Source organism: Leptosomus discolor, chromosome 7 (assembly GCF_034619465.1).
Source record: "Leptosomus discolor isolate bLepDis1 chromosome 7, bLepDis1.hap2, whole genome shotgun sequence".
NCBI lineage: Eukaryota > Metazoa > Chordata > Aves > Leptosomiformes > Leptosomidae > Leptosomus > Leptosomus discolor.
In genome coordinates this window covers 12425400-12447128 of record NC_141397.1, presented here as the reverse complement: position 1 = coordinate 12447128, position 21729 = coordinate 12425400, and the positions used below count along the sequence as shown (strand labels likewise).

Genomic DNA, 21729 nt, shown 5'->3' with positions numbered 1-21729 from the left:
AAGAGGAGCCTGAGGGGTGACCTCATCAATGTTTATAAATATGTCAAGGGCGGTGTCAGGAGGATGGAGCCAGGCTCTTCTCGGTGATGTCCGGTGACAGGACAAGGGGCAATGGCTGCAAGCTGGAGCATAGGAGGTTCCACCTTAAAAAAAGGACAAACTTTTTCACTGTGAGGGTGACAGAGCCCTGGAACAGGCTGCCCAGAGAGGTTGTGGAGTCTCCTCTGGAGACATGCAAAACCCACCTGGACGCGTTCCTGTGTGATCTATTCTAGGCAGTCCTGCTCTGGGAGGGGGGTTGGACTAGATGATCTTTCGAGGTCCCTTCCAACCCCTAACCTTCTGTGATTCTGTGAACCTTGTCATCAGGGATATGGACAATAAGGTACCCCAAAAGTTAGGCTAACATCTTGGCATGAGTCTGCAGCGGCCTGCCTGAGACACAGTTGCTGATCCCGAGAACGGAATGCGGTACGAACACCCCAGGAGGGAGAGCTGCATGGCACGAAGAGTGCCGTGCCGTTCTCTGGTAGCAGAGAGGAGCCTGAGCTGACCAGGTGGACCACATAACTGCTGTCAAGAAAGACTGATCAGCATTGATGGAGCCAAGAAGAAGCCGAGATACAGAGGAGGAGCAAGGTGTGTTACCTGGCATAAAAGATGGCTCCTCAGCAACCGAACTTTGGAAGCTTTCCCCACCAAGGATCATGATGATCATTAGGACCGGCGGGATGCTGCCTGGATCCGGGACCATAGACGCCTTGGACCCGTGGCGGTAGCTATCAATCTCTTTGCTCTTTTTACTTTCCTTTCACACTCTTTACCTAATGCACGCCAGTTTACGGGCGACCAATAAGTTTCACTGTTTGATTGAAGCAAACCCCTTTGGCGTGGTCGCCTTAATTTTGCACTTTGAGATCATAGCAAACGAACCATCACGAGTCCACTGAGTGGACCGTGACAGGAAGGACCAAAGCTTTTTCCAGTGGTGCACAGCAATAGGACAAGAGACAACGGGCATAAACTGCAACACAGGATGTTCCCTCTGAACATCAGGAAACACATTTTTACCGTGAGGGTGACAGAGCAGTGGCACAGGGTGCCCAGGAAGGTTGTGGAGTCTCCATGCTTGGAGACATTCAAAAGCCAGCTGGACATAGTCCTGGACAACTGGCTCTACTTGGCCCCGCTTGAGGAGAGGACTTGGACCAGAGCACTTCAGCTGTTCTGGGATCCTGTGCAGGGGCGGGGAGCAGCAGCCACCAGCACAGCGAGATGGGGCCCTTGATTTCTGCCACACTGCAGGAAGTTCAGGCCGCCTTTTCGTTGGAGGAAAGCGCATCGTGCTAGAGCTCCAGCGCGGCAGGCGGGGCAATTAGTGGGCATCTGCCATGAGCTCCCGTGGGCTCTGCCTGCCCCAGCTGGGCTCTGACCCCACCCCGCCTCGTCCTGGCACCCTGGCCATGCGCCGAGGGACACCAGGAGCGGGCGAGGCCCAGCTGCTCCAGCCGCTGCTGCAGCTTTCGGCCAGGCGGGCACAGCCCGTGCCCCTCACCCGGGGGACCCAGTTGCGTGGGTGCAGCCCCCTCGCCCCGGGGCCCCCGGCAGCCCTCTCAAGCCCCGCGCCGCGCCCCAGGCCGCCCTCGCTCCCGCCCGCCAGGGCCCGGCAGGGACCCACCCGACCCCGCACGGCGGCGTCACACCAACGACCCCATGTGACGCCAAAGAGCCTGCTCGCCCCAAGCGTTGCGCAGGCACGGGGCTGCCCGCCGTCTGCTGGCGAGCCCAGCAGACACTCCGTGCTGCTGCCGCCGCCGGGGGAGCGGCAGCACCTCCCGGGCTGGCAGCGTCGGTGCCTCCCTGCCCTCGCCTCAGGGGCTCCAGGCCGCGGCCACTGCTCGGGCCGAGCTCGTCTCCCTTGGGCCTCTCCTCGCCCTTGCCCTCACCCTGGCCCTCGCCCTCATCCTTGGCCTTGTCCGGTGCCCAGAAGAGCCCGCTGGGTGCCTCCTGCTGCGGGTCGCTCCCAGCGTGGCCGTGCCCGCGCCACACCGTGCACTGCACCACGCGCCGCAGCATGCAGAGGGTCATGGGGCTCTTCGGCAAGAAGCAGCAGCAGTCGCCCTCCGGCACCACTTCTGGCCAGCCCTGCGCTGCTGCCGCCACTGCCGCCAGCGCCTACGAGCTCCAGGAGGAGGACCTGGGCAGGCTGCGCCATACGGCTGCCCGCAGCGACCTGGCCTGGCTCAGCTGCTGGCGCTGCTGGCTGAAGAGAGTCGGCATTGACCGGCAAGACCAGGGGAAGAGGTGAGGGGCTGTAGGCCGCTGATGGACACCTTGGTTGCTTCTGGCAGCTGTTGCTGCGGGAGGTTCAGGCATCGCCAGTTCTCTTCTGCCCTATGGGTGACCAGTGCAGGACTGCAGCAGCAGCAGCAGGAGGCAGGAGGAGCAGACCCTGGGCAGGGTCCCAGGGCTGGGAGGCAACACAGCTTTGGTTCTTTTGTCGTCTCTGTTGAGCTCGTACGTTTAATTTTTAGGACACCTCTGCATCTCACTGGTGCCAACAGGCATGCGGATGTCGTCAGCTTTCTAGTACAAGGGGATGGCCAGCTGAACCTTGATGACAATTTTGAGAGATCGCCACCGATGAAGGTATGTGGAATACGTTACGCTCTTCTAAGTGGGGCTTACCGACTGTGCATTAAATGAGAGGTGCCTGCTGGTAGCCGGCAACATTTCTTATCTTTGAATTCACTCTGAAGGCTGATCTAGTTATGGAAGCTAAGTAAAAGCCCACCTCATATTCACATGTTCTTATCGAATTCTTTGTGCTCATGTAACAACATTTCTTTAGGACTGGGTCACACAGCTGCAGCAGAAGCTTGTCAATGCTCTTAAAAAGCAATTGAGGTCACAAGCTTCACTGGACGTTGCTGTGTGCTACCAGAGTGACCTGGAGAAGGACACACTGTGCTTGCAAAAGGAATTGGACAGCGTTGAAGCTGAGGTATGGAAAGCCTGTCACTTTCTGTCATAATCCTGTGGGTGGCACTTTCTTCCTGAACGTCATGAAAAAGGACAACATAGTGTTCTGGGAGCCAGGAGGAGAGAGATCTAAGGAAGTTAACAACGATCCTCTGTCATCATTCTTGAAGCCAGTCAAACCTTCGGCTTGTTTGTAGGTGGGGTGTTTGCAGTGTATGCCCAAAGCAGCATCTCACCCTCTATTTTCCCCCTTTGGCCCTGCTGTTGTTTGGCATCCTTAAGCAGCCATCTTGCAAGTGCACTGTAAGCTCTTTTCTGAGGCAGGGACCGCCTTTTGTAGTGTTCTTACAAAAACTGAAGTCAGGGGCCTCGGCGTTCTGAAATAGCAATCAACTTAAATCCCCTTATGAGGGAGCTGTGAAGCCACTTTAGGACAAAGATGAACTTTTTAATTCCTGTTTTTCATGGAGGAACAAACAAGTGGGTAGCAAGAGTTTCACGAGTCACCAGAAGGCTAGGAGGGGCAGTGTCACTGCTTAGAACTGTCCTGGAGGAAATCAGCAGAGGGATGGGAGAGGCCAGTATAAAAGGTGATGAAGTAACACAGGTGGGGTTCGTTTGCTAGTAGAAGTGGGGTTGGAGTATCTTTGAAATGATTAGTTCTTTGAGTAGAGGGTATGTGCAGATATTTGCGGTGCTTGAATGCTTCAGCAGCAGTTGACTCCTCTATAGAAAAGCTCACCTGGCTGATGTGGATTCTTACTGTGATTTTACAGCTGCAGGAGTTGGAAGAGCAGCGTCTTCAGTCTGAGCATTATGTTCGGGACTTGGAGACTGCCTTGGCTAATAAGGAAAGAGAAGAAAGAGCTTCTTCCCAGAAACTGCAGGACCCCCTGTTGGCATCTTCTGGGACTAATACTCCTATTAAACAACTGAATGAACACGTGCAACGGTAAGAGAGTAACACAGTGAAGCAAAGTCTCTGTGTTGCTTTCTGGGATTGTGTGGAAACAACAGCATCACAGGAAGTTGATACAAGATTTTGAAAGATGCTTTTGGTTTAGATTATGTTATTTCACGCTGTTCTTTCAGAATTGGTGCTCTGGTGGTAATACGAGCTGTATTTCTTTTTAAGCCTTGAAAATGAAAACGCCAGACTGGAAGCTACAGTCCAGCAACAAAGCAGTAGGATCGAAGCCCTTCAGAGAGACCTGCAAGCCTCTGCCTCAGTAAGCTGCTCATAAACTTGCCTTTTTGTGAGCTCCTGAGCCTAGTTGCCTGTATCTGTAGGGAAATATTAAGACGAGGTTTTCCTGGAGAGCCTAGGGGAGCTCAGTTCCTACGTTCTGCTGAATAGAGGCTGCTCGGAAAGCAGCCTGGTCCATTCCCCAGCTTTCTGGTGTTGAGAGTTTTCCCATGCTACTTTAGCAAGTCCTACTTAATGCTCTAAAAGGTAAGGATTTGTCACTCGTTCGTTTTCTTCATGGGAGCTTGTCTGGGGCTTGAATTTGTGATGAAAAGAGTGTTAGCAACACAGGGTTGATTGATTTAGTTACTGCTGAGCAGTACTTGCACAGTGTCAAGGCCTTCTCTGTTTCTCATGCTGCCCTGCCAGCGAGCAGACAGGGGGTCCACAGGAAGCTGGGGTGTTAAGAAGCCGTGGGGTTAGGGCAGTTTCTGTAGTGGGCACTAGAGGAGTGATTATATTATGCACTACGTATCATTATGAACGCTGGAGGACCTTTGGAAGAAAGTTGCAGGGTGATTTTGTCTGTGCGTGTGCATGTCGTCTTAGCCCCCAAAGCTGTAACCTCACCTTGGCACTGTAGAGTGTTTTTTCTTTCCAGCAGCTTCAATTGCTCTTCTTGGTTGTGTTTCCCGAGGTGTGTTTTACACTCCGCCTTAACCTTAACCCTAGATCTTGCATGGGGAGAGGAGAGCTTAGGCCTGTTTCCATTTCAGTTACTGCTGTCACTTGCAGCGTTGTCTTTCCGGTCACCTCAATTTTTTCTTTTGCCGCTGTTGCTTTCACAGATGCAAAAGCAGAAAGTGCTGGCTCTGACACCAAAGGACTCGCACAGCACGTGGGAAGAGCAGTTGAAGTCAAGATCCCACCTGGAAAAGCGTGTTGCTCAGAGTGACAGGGAAAAGGCTGAACTCTTGGAAGGGGTGAGCCCACAACATTCTCCAGACACCGAGCCAACACCCCGGAGAACCATGTCCACATTTTGTGGAGTTCTTGCATCCTCGGCTTTTTCTGTTACCCCCTGCCATTCAGGCGCTGAGTGCCTTGTCCTTTGGGGGTCATGCAGGAAGCGACAGGGATGTAGAGCAGCTTCTCTGTGGAGAACACTAGATGCATATACTGCACGTAGATATTGTTCCTATGTCATGTGTGTGTCATGTATCTTTTCTATTTTGAATGTGCGACAGTGCAGGACAGCTAGTGAGGAGGCTGGCGGTGCAGACACACGTAGACAATGTGCATCTGTGCGAAGAACTGAGAACAAGCTCCGAGCTGCAGAAAGACTGTGAGAGGTAGGGCTTTTTAGCATGGTGAAGAGGTATCTCTGAGGAGAAGTCAAGCTGTCTTGAACTTTAACGTAACAATAGGTGTACATAACTGTGCGCAAATTCAAGCAATCACTCAGCGATTTATACCCTGTCTTGTGCAACTGATATCATGGTTAATGGAATGAATTTAGAATTCTTTAAAAAGTAAAAATTACAGTAAAAATATGAACTTGGCAAGTTCATAATGTGGAATATCTAGTTTTTATATCGGTGCTTTATTTTCTCAAATATTCTGTTAAATCCTAGATTTACTTTGAAGCGGGAAGAGGAAAAGAGAAAAACTAAGAGAAAAACAAGAGAAAAACTAAGAAGGAAAGAAGATGCGTATTGTAAAGAGATAGAGGAGAAACAGCAACTTGAGTTACGCTCAAGGGATTTAGCGATGGAGTGGTTAACACCGAGAAAGCTCCTGCAACAGGTATATTAAATAGTGAGTTAAAGGCTTGTATTCTTACTGGCTGATTCTTTTCAATGGCATCGTATTCCAGTATGCCTAAAGAAGGAGGTGCTTTGTTCATGGAAGAAGCATTGGATAACTATTGCCAAATTTTGAGGGTAGTTGAGAACAGTTGGTTCACCAGTGGGCTGGGGTTTTTGGTGGTCAGGTGGGTTTTTTTCTTTGCCAGATCATGCCAAGGCTACTGCATTCCAGGGATGATGAAGTTGTACAGCTTAGAGAAAGGATCCGTGTTAAGAAGATACTTGACAACTGATAGAAGATGAAAGATGGCATGAGAAGGAAAATACCCTTTTTTAGCCCTGTTTCTTACCAGAGTTGTAACAGGGCTAAATTAACCTCCAAGGGAATGTTTTAAAGCATGCACATACGCTAAAACACAGTTATTTTCAAAGCTTTATACTTGAGATATTTTAAGTAGTTTCATTATTTGGTTGCTGTCTTAAAAAAAAAAAAAAAAAGGCGTTGTGTCTGTGGGATGTTCGTTTGCTCTGTAAGGGTATGTTACACTTGCGCTGTGTGTGTACATTGTACACGTGCACGGGTTCATACAGTAGCTTATGTATTACCTGAAATTTCACTCTCCTCTTTGAAGCCACGCTTCAGTGTGAGAAATGTTAAAACGCCGTTTGATGCTGAAGTGGTTTTGTAGATTCATTTCCCAACTGGCTATTTATTCCTGTTCCCTGTCATTCAGGAATCCGACACTGAGAGAGAAAAGGACCTGTTGCACAAAACCCAGTTACTACAAGATGAGATTGCTATGCTAAGGCTAGAACTTGATCAAGTAAGACTTAGGCACCAGGAGGAAGAAGGAGAATATTTAGAGGAAAATGAGGCCTTGAAAGAAAAAATTGAAGATCCCAAAAAGGAACTTAAACTGAAAGAGGAAGCCTTAACACAAACAGTTTTTCAGTACAACGGACAGCTGAACTTACTAATGACGGAATCTCCAGTGCTGGCTTCCAAACTTGAGGAGATGAAAGAAAGCAAAGACAGACTAGGGACAGAAATGGAATCATTTCGTTCCCGCCTGAACGTTGCTGTGCAAGAACTTGAATGTCACCAGTCATCGAAAACTGACGTTGAACGAATGTTTCAGAGAGAATGTGATGAACGGCTTCGCTTGCAAGAGAAGCTCCATCACGACCTCTCTGATGTGCAAGAAACCAACAAGAGCTTGTCTCAGCAGCTGAGTAAAGCTGAAAGCAAAGCTAATAGTCTAGAAAACGAGCTTCACCGGTTGAAACAAACGCTCAGGGAAAAAACATTGCTCTTAGAAATGGCACAAAAGGAATTAAGTCAAGCCCAGGCTCAGGCAAAGCAACGAGATCACGCTCCACAACTTTGAAAGATCAAGTAAGCAAATTTGTACTAAAGCAGGAATCCATGCAGGAGCGATTGGCCCAGCTCCAGAGCGAAAACCTTTTGCTTCGTCAGCAACTGGAAGATGTGCAGAACCAGGGGATCATCAAAGAGAAAGCAGTGCGCGATGTGCAGGACCGGTTTAATGATATGTTCAACAAACTCAGAACTGATACTGAAAAGAAAGTTTGCGTAGTGGGAGAGAGAAAGAAGGAATTAAATGCCAAGTGTACTGCTTTGAGAGAACAAGTCTTTAAATCTGAGATGGACAAAGTAGAAAGCGAGGTAGCGTATCCACTTTGAAAACCTTTAAATTGTTCTTTCTGTTCTGGAAATTATTTTCTGTTCGAAACGGACCAGGTATAGGTTATATGTGTGGAACCAAGGAATGCTGATTTGTTCTGGTTTGTTGTGTTTCTCTTGGCTTTGTGGAAGGTTTTGGCAAAAAGGGTGCTACTGCTCAGACCTGAGCAAAGAACAGAGAAAAGATATCCAAGTCTAAGCTTTGATCGAGAAAGGTGATTCTTCTGTAGAGCTTCTTTCATCTCTTTTCCTTAGTCCATTTTATGCCCTTTAGAATGGTTTTTGTATTTCATGGGTTTTACGTATGTATTGCACTGATGACACAAATAAGAGTGGTATAAAAGGAAGAACCATCCAATATGCAAGGGCTGAGAAATGAAGATGCAGGAAAGTGAAGTGACGGGGGATGGTTTTTAAGCTCCTACGGAGAAAAAAACCATCACTTCTCCATAAGTTGCTATCAAAACCGAAGGGTATTAGCAGTGTGCAGGTGTTAATTTATGTATGTGTTTTGGGGGTCTACGGGGCCTGCCTGTTCCTCGTGAAGATCATTTCAGACACTGACCTAAGCTTTCTCTTCTCTGTTTTATCATGTGTAGCCATATTTAAATGTGTTCTTTCTTTGTGGCTCTGTGAAAGACTAATTAGCAGGACTGAAGGCTAATGCGGAAATCAGTTAAACTCTCTTTCTGCAGATTCACACCACACATCAGTATGAACCATGCTCTTATGCAGAACACCGGCATAATTTTATGTTGCTCAAACATGCATGAACCAATGTTGCTCCTATTTCTGTAGGTAGATGGCTTCTGTCAAGAAAAAGGGAGGAAGAGAATAAAGGCGGGGGTAGTGAGGAATAGGTAGCAGTTGAAAAAGCTATAGGTAATGGGAGAATGCATTATTATGTAAGTTCCTAGGATTAGGTAGGGTCTTCTTCTAATGATCAAGTTCTCTACCAGTTCCAGGTAGAGCAATGATTTAAAAGTTGCCTTATGCGTTTTCTCTGCTCTTCCTTTACTTTCTGGCAAATAAGTATTTAGACACGGGTAGAAGGTTTGTCTCCCTTGATGACTAGATTTGAATTGTGATTTAAAATTACATTTCCTCCTTCATAGCAAATCCAGACTCTTTGAGTGAGGTAAATACCTGCATGTGTCAGATAAGCACCTTATTCTTCACTTGCCAATAGCTGCAGTCAAACTATGGCTCTTACATCGCAACAGATTGCTTTGGGTTTGGGTACAAAAAATACATGACTGCGGTGTGTGCTTGTGTATTGTTCTGAAAAGAATAATACTCGAGCCTTTTTGATTTATTAGGAAACAGAAGTCTTCATGAAGAGCTGTTGATAGTTTGGAGCTGCTCAGCTGAGAAAGTGGAAGTCATTGTCTGTGCAGATGCCTGCTGGTGGCAGGCAAAATTTCATACCTTTGAGTTCAATCCAATGACAAGGCTAATTGTATAACCAAGTAGGTTAAAGTAAAGGCATCGTTCTTGTTCTTGCAGCTTTTTTCATGTGCATTTAACGGTTTCATTAGGGCATGGTCAGACAGCTGCAGCAGGAGCTTGCCGATGCTCTTCAAAAGCAATCTGTGTCAGAAGCCTCGCTTGAAGTTACCACGCGCTACCGCAGTGACCTGGAGGAAGAAAAGCTGCGCTTGCAAAAGGAATTGGAAAAGGTTAAAACTAAGGTACATAATGTTTGTAACTGTAGAAAGAAATCTAAGCATGGCTGTTGAGAGTAGGAGTGAATGTTTTCGTAAAATCGTCGAAAAAAACCTCACCAGGATAGATTTAATGATGGGTGAGTGAATCTCACTGTTTTAGAAACTTGGTGTCCATGTCCTTGATGTGAGGACACTATGTCCTTACTTGGACAAAGGTTTATATTTCCGAAGGTGCTTTGCAAATTAAATGGATGTTTCTGTAGTTTATGTCATTTGGTTTGGCCAAGTAGGTTCTCTGATTTCTGAAGAACAGTAGAAATACTGGACTGCTGCATTTGGGCTTTTTTATGCTGCCTCCACGTCCCTCCCACGCCCCCAGGTAACACGTTGTCCACTCTGAGAGCTTTTGTAGCGTACTCTGCGCATGCATATACACATATATATATACACACACACCCCCACACCCCTTTCTTTTCCCCCTTCTTTGGCCCTGCTCTTGTTTGGCATCCTTAAGTGGCCATCTTGCAAGTGCACTGTAGGCTCTTTTCTGAGGCGGGGACTGCAGTGTCCTTACAGAAACTGAAGTCAGGGGCCTCGGAATTCTGAAATACCCAAGGATGAAGTTTTTTCATGCCTGTTTTCATGGAGGAGCAAACAAGTGGGTGGAAAGAGTGTCACAAGTCACCAGAAGGCTCGGAGGGGCAGTGTCGGTGCTTAGAACTGTCCTGTAGGAAATCAGCAGAGGGATGGGAGAGGCCAGTATAAAAGATGATGAAGTAACACAGTTGGGGTTCGTTTGCTAGTAGAAGTGGGGTTGGAATGTCCTTGAAATGATTAGTTCTTTGGGTAGAGGGTATGTGCAAATATTTGCGGTGCTTGAATGCTTCAGCAGCAGTTGACTCCTCTATAGAAAAGCTCACCTGACTGATGTGGATTCTTACTGTGATTTTACAGCTGCAGGTGTTGGAGAGCAGCGTCTTCAGTCTGAGCATTGTGTTCGGAACTTGGAGACTGCCTTGGCTAATAAGGAAAGAGACGAAAGAGCTTCTTCCCAGAAACTGCAGGACCTCCTGTTGGTGTCTTCTGCGAATAATACTGCTATTAAACAGCTGGAAGAACATGTGCAACGGTAAGAGAGTAACACAGTGAAAAAAAGTCTCTGTGTCATTTTCTCGGATTGTGTGGAAACAACACGATAGCCTTGTTGCATCAAACCAGGTTGATTCATGATTTTGAAAGATCCTTTTGGTTTAGAATCGTAGAATCAGAAGGCTGGAATAGACCTTTGGGGGCATCAAGTCCAACCGTTGACCTAATACCACCATACTCACTAAATTTAGATCGTGTTATTTCACGCTGTCCTTTCAGAATTGATGGTCTGGTGGTAATAAGAGCTGTATTTCTTTTTAAGCCTTGAAAATGAAAACGCCAGACTGGAAGCTACAGTCCAGCAACAAAACAGTAGTATCAAAGACTTTCAGAGAGACCTGCAAGCCTCTACGTCAGTAAGCTGCTCATAAACTTCCCTTTTTGTGAGCTCCTGAGCCTACTTGCCTGTATCTGTGGGGAAATGTTAAGATGAGGTTTTCCTGGAGAGCCTGGGGGAGCACAGTTCCTACGTTCTGCTGAATAGAGGCTTCTCGGAAAGCAGCCTGGTCCATTCCCCAGCTTTCTGGTGTTGAGAGTTTTCCCATGGTACTTTAGCAAGTCCTACTTAATGCTCTAGAAGGTGAGGATTTGACTCTGATACGCTGGTGTAACTATTGTCTGCTTTAGACCGGTTGTGACATCAGGTGCTGCTTCAGACACTTGTTGCAATGTGTATCATTAAAGATATTCATCCGAGGTGTATGTAATATTTATTTTTGGTAATGAGGTGTAAACTTCAGTCTCCAATATCAGAGAGCGTCTTCTTCCTTCTTTTTATGCTTCTGTAGGTTCATAACCACCTGGAAGACTTGATAACTGGCTTAGAGACAAGACGGGCAGCTGCAGAGGACCACCACCAGCAGCAGGTATACAAATGGCTTCTGTGAATGACTGTCCTAGACTTTGAATTTTTCGTGTGCAGGTAATTGATGAAAAGCTCAGGTGGACTGTGTAGGCACAGTTCAGCTGACACATACCCTTCTGGTTTTAGGGCAAGGCCACCTTTAAGGAAAAAGGCTGTAAATTTCCTTCTTCCCTCGCTGCTGTGTTTTTTATCTGTGGTGTGGTGTGAAAGATACTCGTGTTCATCAGCGCGATTTTTCGGAAGAATTCTCTCGCCCATCCTGCTGCGGCAAGTGAGCAACTGGCTCTGTGGTGCTCCGCTGCCTCCTAGGGTTAAACTATGGCAGATGGTGGATAGGATGGATGTTGTGGGCAGCAGGGAGATCTGTGATTGAAAGCCGAGAGAGGAGACTGGACTTGGGAGATCCATGTTACCTTTGCAGTTTTGTCACAGTTTGCCCTTGACACCATGTTGGCTTCCATTGTAAGACCCAGAATTTCATCTACTCTGTAAGGGCGACAACTTTCTGTAGATCAGTAGACATCCTTTTTTTTTGTCTTCTTTTTTTTAACAGAATGCCACTAAAAGTGCCGAGTCATCTTCCATTCTTTATACTTGAACTGAAACAGCAATGAACTGAACTTGAACTGAAACTTGACGTTCCTTCTACTGTTACAGTAGTAGATGACTGTACCTAACAGTGACGTAGTTACCATCATGGGTAAAGATGAAAACGTTATGTGCAAAGCAGTATCTGCAAGGGCACATCAAGGGTAAGCTGTTCTGTAGAGGAAGGGCGAGCCAAGCATCACAGCAAGGCTGGCAGGGTCCGTGACCTGGCGGGCCAGGGAGCAGTCCCACATGCCCTCACCAAGAAGAGCAGAACAGGTCTGGTGACAGTCAGCGGGGTCCGCCAAGAGTGCAGATCACCAGGCCCGTCCATGGGGCCGGGCAGGCCTGCAGTCCTACCACGACATCACGCCCATGGGGGAGGGCCGGGGCTGAGAGCATTGAGGCCCGCCACAGGCCTGGCTGTAGCTAGAGGCTGTGGCAGCATCTTCGACGTCTGACAGATGAGTTCCTTCTCTGGAAGAGAGGGAAGTAACGCCACCGTAACTCGAACAACTGTAGGAAGCTGGCTCTGCCCAAGAGCCCCCCTTGAGCCCTGTCTTAGGCACGAGTTCACCAGGAGGCAGTTCAGGTTTTGCTTTTCCAAACGGTGTCATTGCTTCCCAGGGCACGATGAGTTGAGGTGATGCAGAAAAAAAATCTGCAATTTATTGCTCACTAGTAGCTGTCACAGCCCGTCTTTCCCTTGTCATGGGGACCCAGCAGCAGACTTCCAGAAGTGCTTTTGAGGGGGCTCTGGCTGTTTTAGCAGCATGTAACCTTTTATCTGCTTCTCCACTCGTTACTCGGATTTGTTGCTAAAGCAGCCACATTTCAGAGCTACGTTTGTTTTTAGAAGGTATTGCAGAATGAGTCGACTGCCTTTGCGGCGGCTCATTTTCAGTCCAAAAGTTGGTAGCGTTTTTGTGTTTCTGTTGGAACAGTTATTTCGAATCTCAGGGAAGTGCATTACATTTAGGCAGTTTCAAATAAGTGTAAAGTTTCTACTTTCTGTTAGAGACTCTTTTCAAGTCTTTACTACGCTAGTTCCTCCACTATTTTTTTTTCTTTTAATAAAAGACAGGACATCATGTTTTATGTTCAGTAAGTATAGAAAAACTATGTTTCTGGAGTGGGGAAGAGGAAGATGGAGCTGAGGTTGACCATTGGGATCTATTGGTTTTAATTCTGAGTCAGCAGACAACAAATACAGTCTCCATGGCCAACCCCTTTACGGATTTTCACAGAATTTACTAATATTAAATCCCTCTGAGTTCCTTTTTCTTTTTTTTTGCTGTCTACAGGTTGGTGAACTTTCCCAGCAACTGGAGACAGAGTGTAAAAAGCGCAAGCAGGTAGAAGCACAAAATCAGGATTTGCGAGAACAGTTGTCCACCATGCATGGGAAACAGGAAAAACTGGAGAAGAGCAAATGCCAGCTGAAAGACGAGGTGGCTAACCTCAAACATCATCTGGAGACTAACATGGTGGATCGCAGCTAGATAGAACAATATAAAAGAGAGATGGAAGAACGAGCTGGCCAAGAAATAAGACAAAAACTACAAGAAGTCAATCTATTTTTGCAGGTAGGTGGATTTCTCACTGGTGTTTGTAGTCTCCATTACACACTTGGTTATTTTTTTAGTATTTTATTTTTCATTGCTGATGATGGTGAGGAGGCACAGTTGCCTCGCTAAGTAAAGGCAGGTCCTTGAAATTAGGTACGTGCAGTTGACTGGCTGGAGGAGTTCTCTTTTACTTTGCGGTGACTGGAAGTGCATTATCTGCTTCAGGTGCAGGCAGCCTCCCAGGACAGGTTAGAACAAATCAGAGCCAGTCATCACGAATCGCTGGGAAACCAGCTGAAAGAGAGAATTAGAGACCTCAAATGTGAACTGGACAGGATAAAAAATACGCAACAAGACAGTGTTTTTAAAAGAGAATCGGCACAGGCAGAAGTGGAAAAGTACAAAGAACTGTACCTGGAGGAAGTAAAAACGAGGAGCTGCCTAGCAAATAAACTGGAAAGGTAAGTCCATGCTTTTTCTTTTTTGCAGCTGTAATAATATATTACTTTTTACTCATGCATTTTCCTCCTAAACTCCCTTTTCTACATCTGGTCAGCATGACGTATGTCAGCATAAAATGGCATAGTTGTGAGGAAAGTACCTCAAGACCCTTCTGCCTCATTTGTTTCTCTTTACTGCTCCAGCAGTAATACCACTGATCATGGCATTAACAGGGTGTTGTTTAAGTTGATGGTGTTTTAACAGACAGCCTTTTTGCCCATCTCTAATAATCTCCTCCTCTTATTCTGTCTGTGGCAGAAACGATAAATTTCACGTTCTGTTCTGCTGGAATAAGGATAGGTCCTTCAGAGAACAGTCTTTGATTCTGTGACATAAAAAAAACAAATCTCTTTTAGCTTCCATTTTAGCAGTGTGTCTGAGGTTTGAGCTTTCTGTGGGAAAGGGAGGGTGGCCCAGAGTTCTTACGCAGGTGACACAGCCTTCAGAAGAAGCTATGTAAACACATTGCATCCACAACAGCCCTAACGCTGAGAAGTCCTAAGTGTGGGTAACTCTTGCTGCTCCTTGCAGGTACTGTGACTTCTTAGAAACAGGCTCTCCAAAAAACCTCAGGTCAAGCGATGTTCTTCTTTTGGATGCTCATCATCCCTTCCACTTTCAGAAGTTGAATAATAGTCAAAGACCTGGAGATTCATGTTGTGACAGCGTTACTACTGAAGATAATTCTTTCTCTGCTTCTGAATGTTTCAGAGCTAATGAGAGACTAGCAGAAGTGCACGCTCAGCTCCTTCAGGAGCACCACAGAAGCAAATCCGTAATCGCAAGCAGCGTTGTCAGTGGAGGTGCGGCTGCAAGTCCAGTTCTGTATTCATCTGAACTGGGACATCTTGGCAACAATTTGGCGCTAAACAGAAGTCTCAATCTAGGAGGAAGCTTCCTAAGCTCTACCGGGAATGCATTGTCATCAAGAAACAGCGTTGAAGCCTACGTGGCTAAGGTAAGCATTTGGAAATACTGTTCACAACTACTGCTAAAGAGTATCCATAAGCAGGGTTATGCTTTTTAGCCTGAAGTTCAAATCCATGCATAGTTCCAAACCATACAGTCTAATATGCCAAAACAGTACACGACTGCATGTGGTAGGGGTGAAGACTTTTGGTCCTCAGAGTTGTACAAATTTCCAGGAGTGCTCAAAGACCAAAAAATGCTGACATCTAAATAATGAACTGTGTAACTACACTCTTTTACAAGAGAAAATGTGATCAAGCATCCTGTGGCATAGGAAGTTCCCAGCTAATCTCTTCATTAAAATTTAATGTATCGTATCTAGGACTTCTTTAAAATGCTTGACTTTATGATGAGTGCAAAATCCCATCAGACATTTTGGTTCGAGACACCTTTTCCTTCTTCACTGATCCTCCCTCTAGCAGCTTCTTTGCTGGAACTTGTTTTAGTACATTAATACCAACAAAGGGATGCTTCAAAAAGGGGACGATATGAACAGGATCACGTAACTTCTCACTTTAGACTTCAGTGCAGGACATATACTATGCGTAGGAGGCATTTGTTTTTGTCGTTCCTGCTATGTGTTATTACATGAAAAGGTAAAGTTAACTAGTCCTCAGGAAGTCTTCACAGCTGTCTAATTTTGCAGCAATGCTGCAACCTCTGCAATACATCTGGTCAAAGTATGCACTGTAATTAGCCGTCAGTGTGGTGGCACATCCCTCACAGAATGGTGAACGTTATAACATCGTATCATGAGATTTGGAAACGATGGTGAGGATAGACAGAGACTTCTCTCTACTCTTAGAGCATTTGCCTTAACTACCTGGTGCAGAGCTCTCTGAAGGGAGAAGGAATTTTCTTTAGCTTCACGAGCCCATGGGAATAGCTGGAGGAGTGCACTGCTTGACTGAGCAAGCTCACAGATGACCCATCGCTTGGGGGCCTGGAAAGCACACGTCTGTCAACTTTCTCACACCGTGTAAGACTCGCTCCACTACGTGACCCTTCCCCTCCTCAGGATTGTCTCTACCTCATGCCCCAATGCCACAGAGGCCAGACACAAGCTGTGTAACCAGGTGCCCACCCTTGTCATCCAGTGTGGAGCAGCGGTTAGCATGGAGTGTCAGCCTTGTGCGCTGTCACCCAAGTCAAAAGCAAAAAGCCCACAGCGATCGTCCATCTTATTTCCGACGGAAATTTCTCATTCTTCTCCTGCTGAAGCCATTAGCAACCTGGGCAGCAGTGGCAGCTGGTAAGGCCAATACCTTACAATTAGAGTGAACAAAACCCGGTGCTTGCACCTTGCCAGGGCCTGGCTTGCTGCCTCGTAATGAGAGCCCTCCTTTGTGTTGACGTAGTGGTGGTCCCACTAAAAACTAGTGCCTTGATGAACTACTGCTACGTCATGATGCAGACGTCCCTTCAAATGCAACTCCCAACATCTCCTTTCGAGTCTTTCGTGGCAGGTGGCATGTTTTCCAAAGCAGTGTTCGCCTACAGAGTGTCCGCCTACAGAGCCTTTGTCTCGCATTGGCTGAGAGCCAGTCCAGGTCAAACAGGCTCAGACTTCAGAGTGAGGGAGGTGCTCTGTCAAAAGGAAGGAGAAGGTTGACAAAGCATCCATTTTTGATCGAGGTTCTCCACTGAAAAAAGGGGATAACAAATCTCTACCAAGGCATGGACTGCACCTCGTCCCACGCCCGCTCCGGGCGGCCAGCGGGCCGCAGGGCGACGCTGCCCTCTGCCGGCCCGGCCGCCTGGCGCGATAGGGCGCGGCCGCGCTGCCGGGTGACGGCCACTGTGGCGTCAGCAGCAACCGGGCCCGCGCGGGCGACGCGGCGGCCCTCGGGCTCATTCTGCCGGCGGCTGCCCGAGAGCGGACATGGCGGCGCGGCAGCTGGCGGCGGTGGCGCTGCTGGCGGCGCTGGCGGCGGCGGCGGTGGCGGTGGCGCGGCGGGCGCTGGGCCCCGGCCGGGCCCCGCCCGCCTCCTCCTCCCCGGCCCGCTCCTCGGCCCGCTCCTCCTCCCCGGCCCGCTCCTCCTGCCGCCGCTCCCCCGCCCCCCCGCAGCCCTGCCCCGCCGCGCAGCGCCCGCCTCTCCCGGCCGTGGGGCGGCGCTGGGCGGCGGCGGCCGTGGGCCGGTTCCTCTTCGGGGGCCGCCGCCGCACCGACCCTCCCGGCGGCGGCCGCGGCGGCGGCGACGGCGGCGACGGGCCCTCTGCGCCGCGGCACCCAGGTACCGGCGAGGGCGGCGGCGGCGCCGAGGGCGGGGGCGCGAGGCCGCCGGGCTGCCTGGGCAGCCTCTAGCCCGGCGGGCGGCCGGGCGGGCGGGGGGCTGGAGGTGGGGGCTGCCCCCGGGGCCGGGCCTGCCGCCGGGGCTCCGCGCAGCCCGCTGCCGGCGGGAGCTCCGCAGCCGAGCGGTTGGCCGAGCTGCCGTTGGACGCAGGTCTCGGGAAGCTGCGGCTGCGGGTGTCTCGTCGCGGGCTGGGGCAGTTCCCCGGGGAAGCAGCGGGAGCCAAACAGCCCCTTCCCTGCGGTGCCGTGAGCTGCTGCCGGCGCGGCGCCGTGAGGAGGAGGTCCCGGGGAGCTCTGGTTCCGGAGCTGCCCTGGGGAGCTCGCTGGGTTCAGCTCCCGGAGGGACCGGCTCAGCGCGGGGGGAAAAACCGCCTTTTCTGCTCAAACTGCTGATCGCCACCACTCGAACGGTTCCACTTGCAGTTCATGTTGATGCGGCGTTGCTTCACATTTTAACGACTTAATGTTTTTTTTCCGTTGGCAGGCACCATCATGGGACCAAGCGGAGATGGACCCGTTGATATTGTCTGTCCGTCGGCCGTGCAGAGGTATTGCAGAGGACATGGTCATGAGGGGGAGGCTGGGACATGCAGTAAGAACCACGGAAAACACTGCTTCGTTTGGTTCTCTGGGGTCCTGCTGGCCTGGGAAGAAAGTGATCCCTGTTTTGAACCTGGGCTGGGCACTCGACACCTGTGGTATTATTGGGAAGATGGGGTTTGAGCTGCGGGCGGGAGGACAAGGAAGGAAACAAAGGTTTCGGGACTTGTCAGAGCCCCTGGGACAGCATTATCCCTTCGATTCTTTTCCAAAAACTTCTATAGAAAAACTTAGCCCTTTTTTTTCTCTTTTTTCTTCTTTTTTTTTTTTTTTCTTAATTTTCCTATGTAATGCAGTGCCTGTTCATTTATATTGCAAGATCGTCCAGTTAATTTCGTTAATTTTCATGGTAGCCGGAATTTGAACCTGGCTCTGGATTCAAAGTAGGCAATAGCCTCTGGTGGGTTTGTTTTGACAATGTAATTTCACCTTCATCTGTGGTTTTCTTTTTTGTTTGCTAGCGAATGTGTGCTGGAAGAGCTGGAGCTGTATACACCCATTAGCCAGCTGTTGGCTGAAGAAATACAAGAGTTCAGAGCTCAGAGATTCACGATGGGCTGCATTCCAATTAATCCCCCACCCCTAGAGCTTTTACATGTTTTATAAGTTATATTTATTTTGAAATGAGTTGAGTAATAAAATGTTTGCTTTTGAGTTAATTTTTGTTTCCTCTCTGAGTCTTCTGCGTTGATAAACTCGCAGGTCGAATCACAGAATGTCAGGGGTTGGAAGGGACGTTGAAAGATCATCTAGTCCAACGCGCCTGCCAGAGCAGGACCACCTAGAGTAGGTCACGCAGGAACGTGTCTGGGCGGGTTTTGAATGTCTCCAGAGAAGGAGACTCCACAACCTCTCTGGGCAGCCTGTTCCAGCGCTCCGTCACCTTCACAGTGAAAAAGTTTTTGGTTTTCCTTATGTTAATGTGGAACTTCCTGTGCTCCAGCTTGCACCCCTTGCCCCTTGTCATTGGCCATCACCGAGAAGAGCCTGGCTCCATCCTCCTGACACTCGCCCTTTACATGTTGATAAACAAAAGCTTTATTTTCAAAAGCTCAAAAGAGAACTAACACTGCATTTCTCGTAGCTTTCAAATAAACTGATAGCATGATATAATAGAAATTACCGTGACATAATAGAAATGCTTAGTTTGTGGTGGTTAGGATTTTTTTGTGACGAGAGAGTGCACAATTCCCGTATAAAACCAAGGAGAGTGAAATCTGTACTCCTTTGTTTATAGAGCTGATCTGCTTGATCCTGCCGTGGAGTAGCATGTGAGAGGAAGGAGTGTTGGATGAAACTATATGAAAGAAAACATTTTCAGAAATGAGGCAAGAACAAGGTATCTCTGAAATGTCCTCGTTTTATTAAAAGGAGCAAAAAATTCCAGGGGTCATAAGGCTGTGGAATGCTGACCCATGTGCTTTAGCCAACTGGAAATTTTCCTTCAAGGCCAGAGCACGGACTTAAAGGTATTGAACAGACTCAAAACACCAAACTCAAGAGGAAGAAGACGCCGGGAGCCCTCAGCTGAGGGAAGGTGCCATGGAAGAGGTACTGAGTGTAATTTACTCAGACCCACCAGGAGAAGTTAGTGTTTAAATAAGCCACAGTTCTGGGTCTTTTTCTTACCATGGCTTTCAGGTCAATAAAGAACATGTGAAATTTTGCTGTACCTCTTAGGGGTGGCCCCACCATTCATGAGGCCAGTTCCTGTGAAAACTTCCCTTACAGGAGCAGGAGCCTGCTTAGTTCCTGGGGTTGGGAAACCCAGAGGTTCAGTCCAGCAGCACTTGTCCTCCTCAAAGAGAGGACAGCGGCGCGCGTGAAAGGGGTTGGAACCTGGGACCAACCAGTGGGACAGGAAAAGTATTACGGAGACGTCCAACCCCCCGCGGGTGATTTAACTGTGGGACCACAGGCGAAACCGGCAGCGGCCACAACGAAGTGGCCGGGTGTAAGGAACAAGTAAGGCTTGTTTCTGTCGCAGCTCCTCACAAGATCATTTAAGGTGTTGAGTACGTGTTTCTGCAGCCTCTTGGTATGTTCAGCTTGCAGACAGGTTTAGTTTGCAGGGACTACTAACTTTTGAATAATTATGTTTCCCTTTTAGTCTGCAGTGAGTTCTGTGGACCGTCTGCCCTGTGAACCTTTGGGTACCTCTGCTTGCCTTCAGTTGTTACGGCCCTACGGCGCGTATCCGTTTTGATGAGGACTCGGATGTGCCCTTGGTCTGGCCAGATTTGTTTTTAAGCACGCAGGAAAGCTCCCAAGTACATTTAAAACAAGCAGCAATGCCTCTTCAGGCCTGCCAGTCTGTACCCAAGAAACTAGCACACGCTGGCTGGCAGCTGTAGTAAAAGTGCTGTTAAGAAATGTGAGGGACTTCTGCCCTGACAACATCATTCCTTTCCAGGTTGGAATCACAATCCCCATTGCAGCTCTTCTGATGCCTTTTAAGGAGCCTGATGGCTGTGCTTAGCAGAGAAAAGGGTGCCTGGCACTCCCCTCCTTAGTGGTGTTCTGAGGTGAGACCAGGAATCAGAGCTGGTAGTCTTTATGACATCAGGCAATGGGACTTCTGCCCCTTTATTTTCTTTTAACTGGGTGTTGTAATGAGTAAGAGACAGCTATTCTGAAGGAGAGGTTTGCTATTTCTTGGGATGATTTGATTGAAACCAGGTGGACAATGTTTAAAGAGGCCCTCAGTAAAGCTGCCCCTTCCAGCTACTCCTGGCACACACTAATAGAAATGAGAATTATTTCAGTGTCTGTTCTTTCCAGGAATCTCGAGGCTGCCCCAAGTAGTGCAGAAACAAGCAAGAGGAATTAATAATATGAATAATTAATTCAACTACCCCCATATCTGCTGGTGGGACAGCACAGCAAGACATAAGCAATCCAGGAGGTTCCCAGAATGCACTGATGACAACGTCCTCCTCCAAGTGATAAAGCAGTCAACAAGGAGAGGTGCTCTGCTGGACCTCACCCTCACTAACAACAAGGGGCTTGCTGAGGATGCGAAAATCAAAGGCAGCTTCAGCTGCCGTGCCCAGGAGATTGTAGACTTCACGATCCTGGAGTACAGAGGCGAGTGAAAAGCAAGCTCACAACCCTGGAGTTTGGGAGAGCAGATTTTGGTCTCCTCAAAGATTGGCTTGGAAAAGTTCCCTGAGATAAGGCCCTGGAGGGAAGAGGGGCCCAGGAAAGCTGGTTAACAGTCAAGGATCACTTCCACCAAGCTCAAGAGGGTTCCATCCCAACAAGCAGGAAGTCAGGCAAAAATGCCAGGAGTCGTGCATGGATGGCTTGAACAAGGAGCTCCTTGTTCAAACACAAAAAGGAAGCAGACAGAGCGTGGAACCAAGGACAGGTAACCTGGGAGGAATACAGAAACATCATCCAAGCATCCAGGGATGAAGTTAGGAAAGCTAAACCCCAAATGGAATTGAATCAGGCCAGAGATGTCAAAGACAACAAGAAGGACTTCTTTAAGCACGTGAGTGACAAAAAGAAGACCAGGGAAAACGTGGGCCAGTCGCTCAATAAGATGGGGAGCCTGGTTACACAGGACATGGAAAAGGCAGATGTGCTGAATGCCGCCTTTGCCTCCGTCTTTGCGAGCAAGGCCAGCCTTCAGGAATCCCAGGTCCCAGAGACCAGGGGAAGATCTGGAGCAAGGAAGATGTACTCTTGGTGGGAGAGGATCAGGTCAGGGAATACTTAAGCAGACTGGACATACATGGGCCCTGACAGGACGCACTCACGACTGCCAAGGAACTGGCTGATGTGATCGTGAAGCCACTCTCGATAATCTGTGATCGATTGCAGCGACTGGCAGAAGCGCCCAA

General features: G+C 48.5%; 1 pseudogene; it reads left to right on the top strand.

The window, feature by feature from the left end:
* The first annotated feature begins 2086 nt into the window (after positions 1-2086).
* Positions 2087-16244, top strand: LOC147415080 (ankyrin repeat domain-containing protein 26-like; annotated as a pseudogene).
* Positions 16245-21729: the final 5485 nt, after the last annotated feature.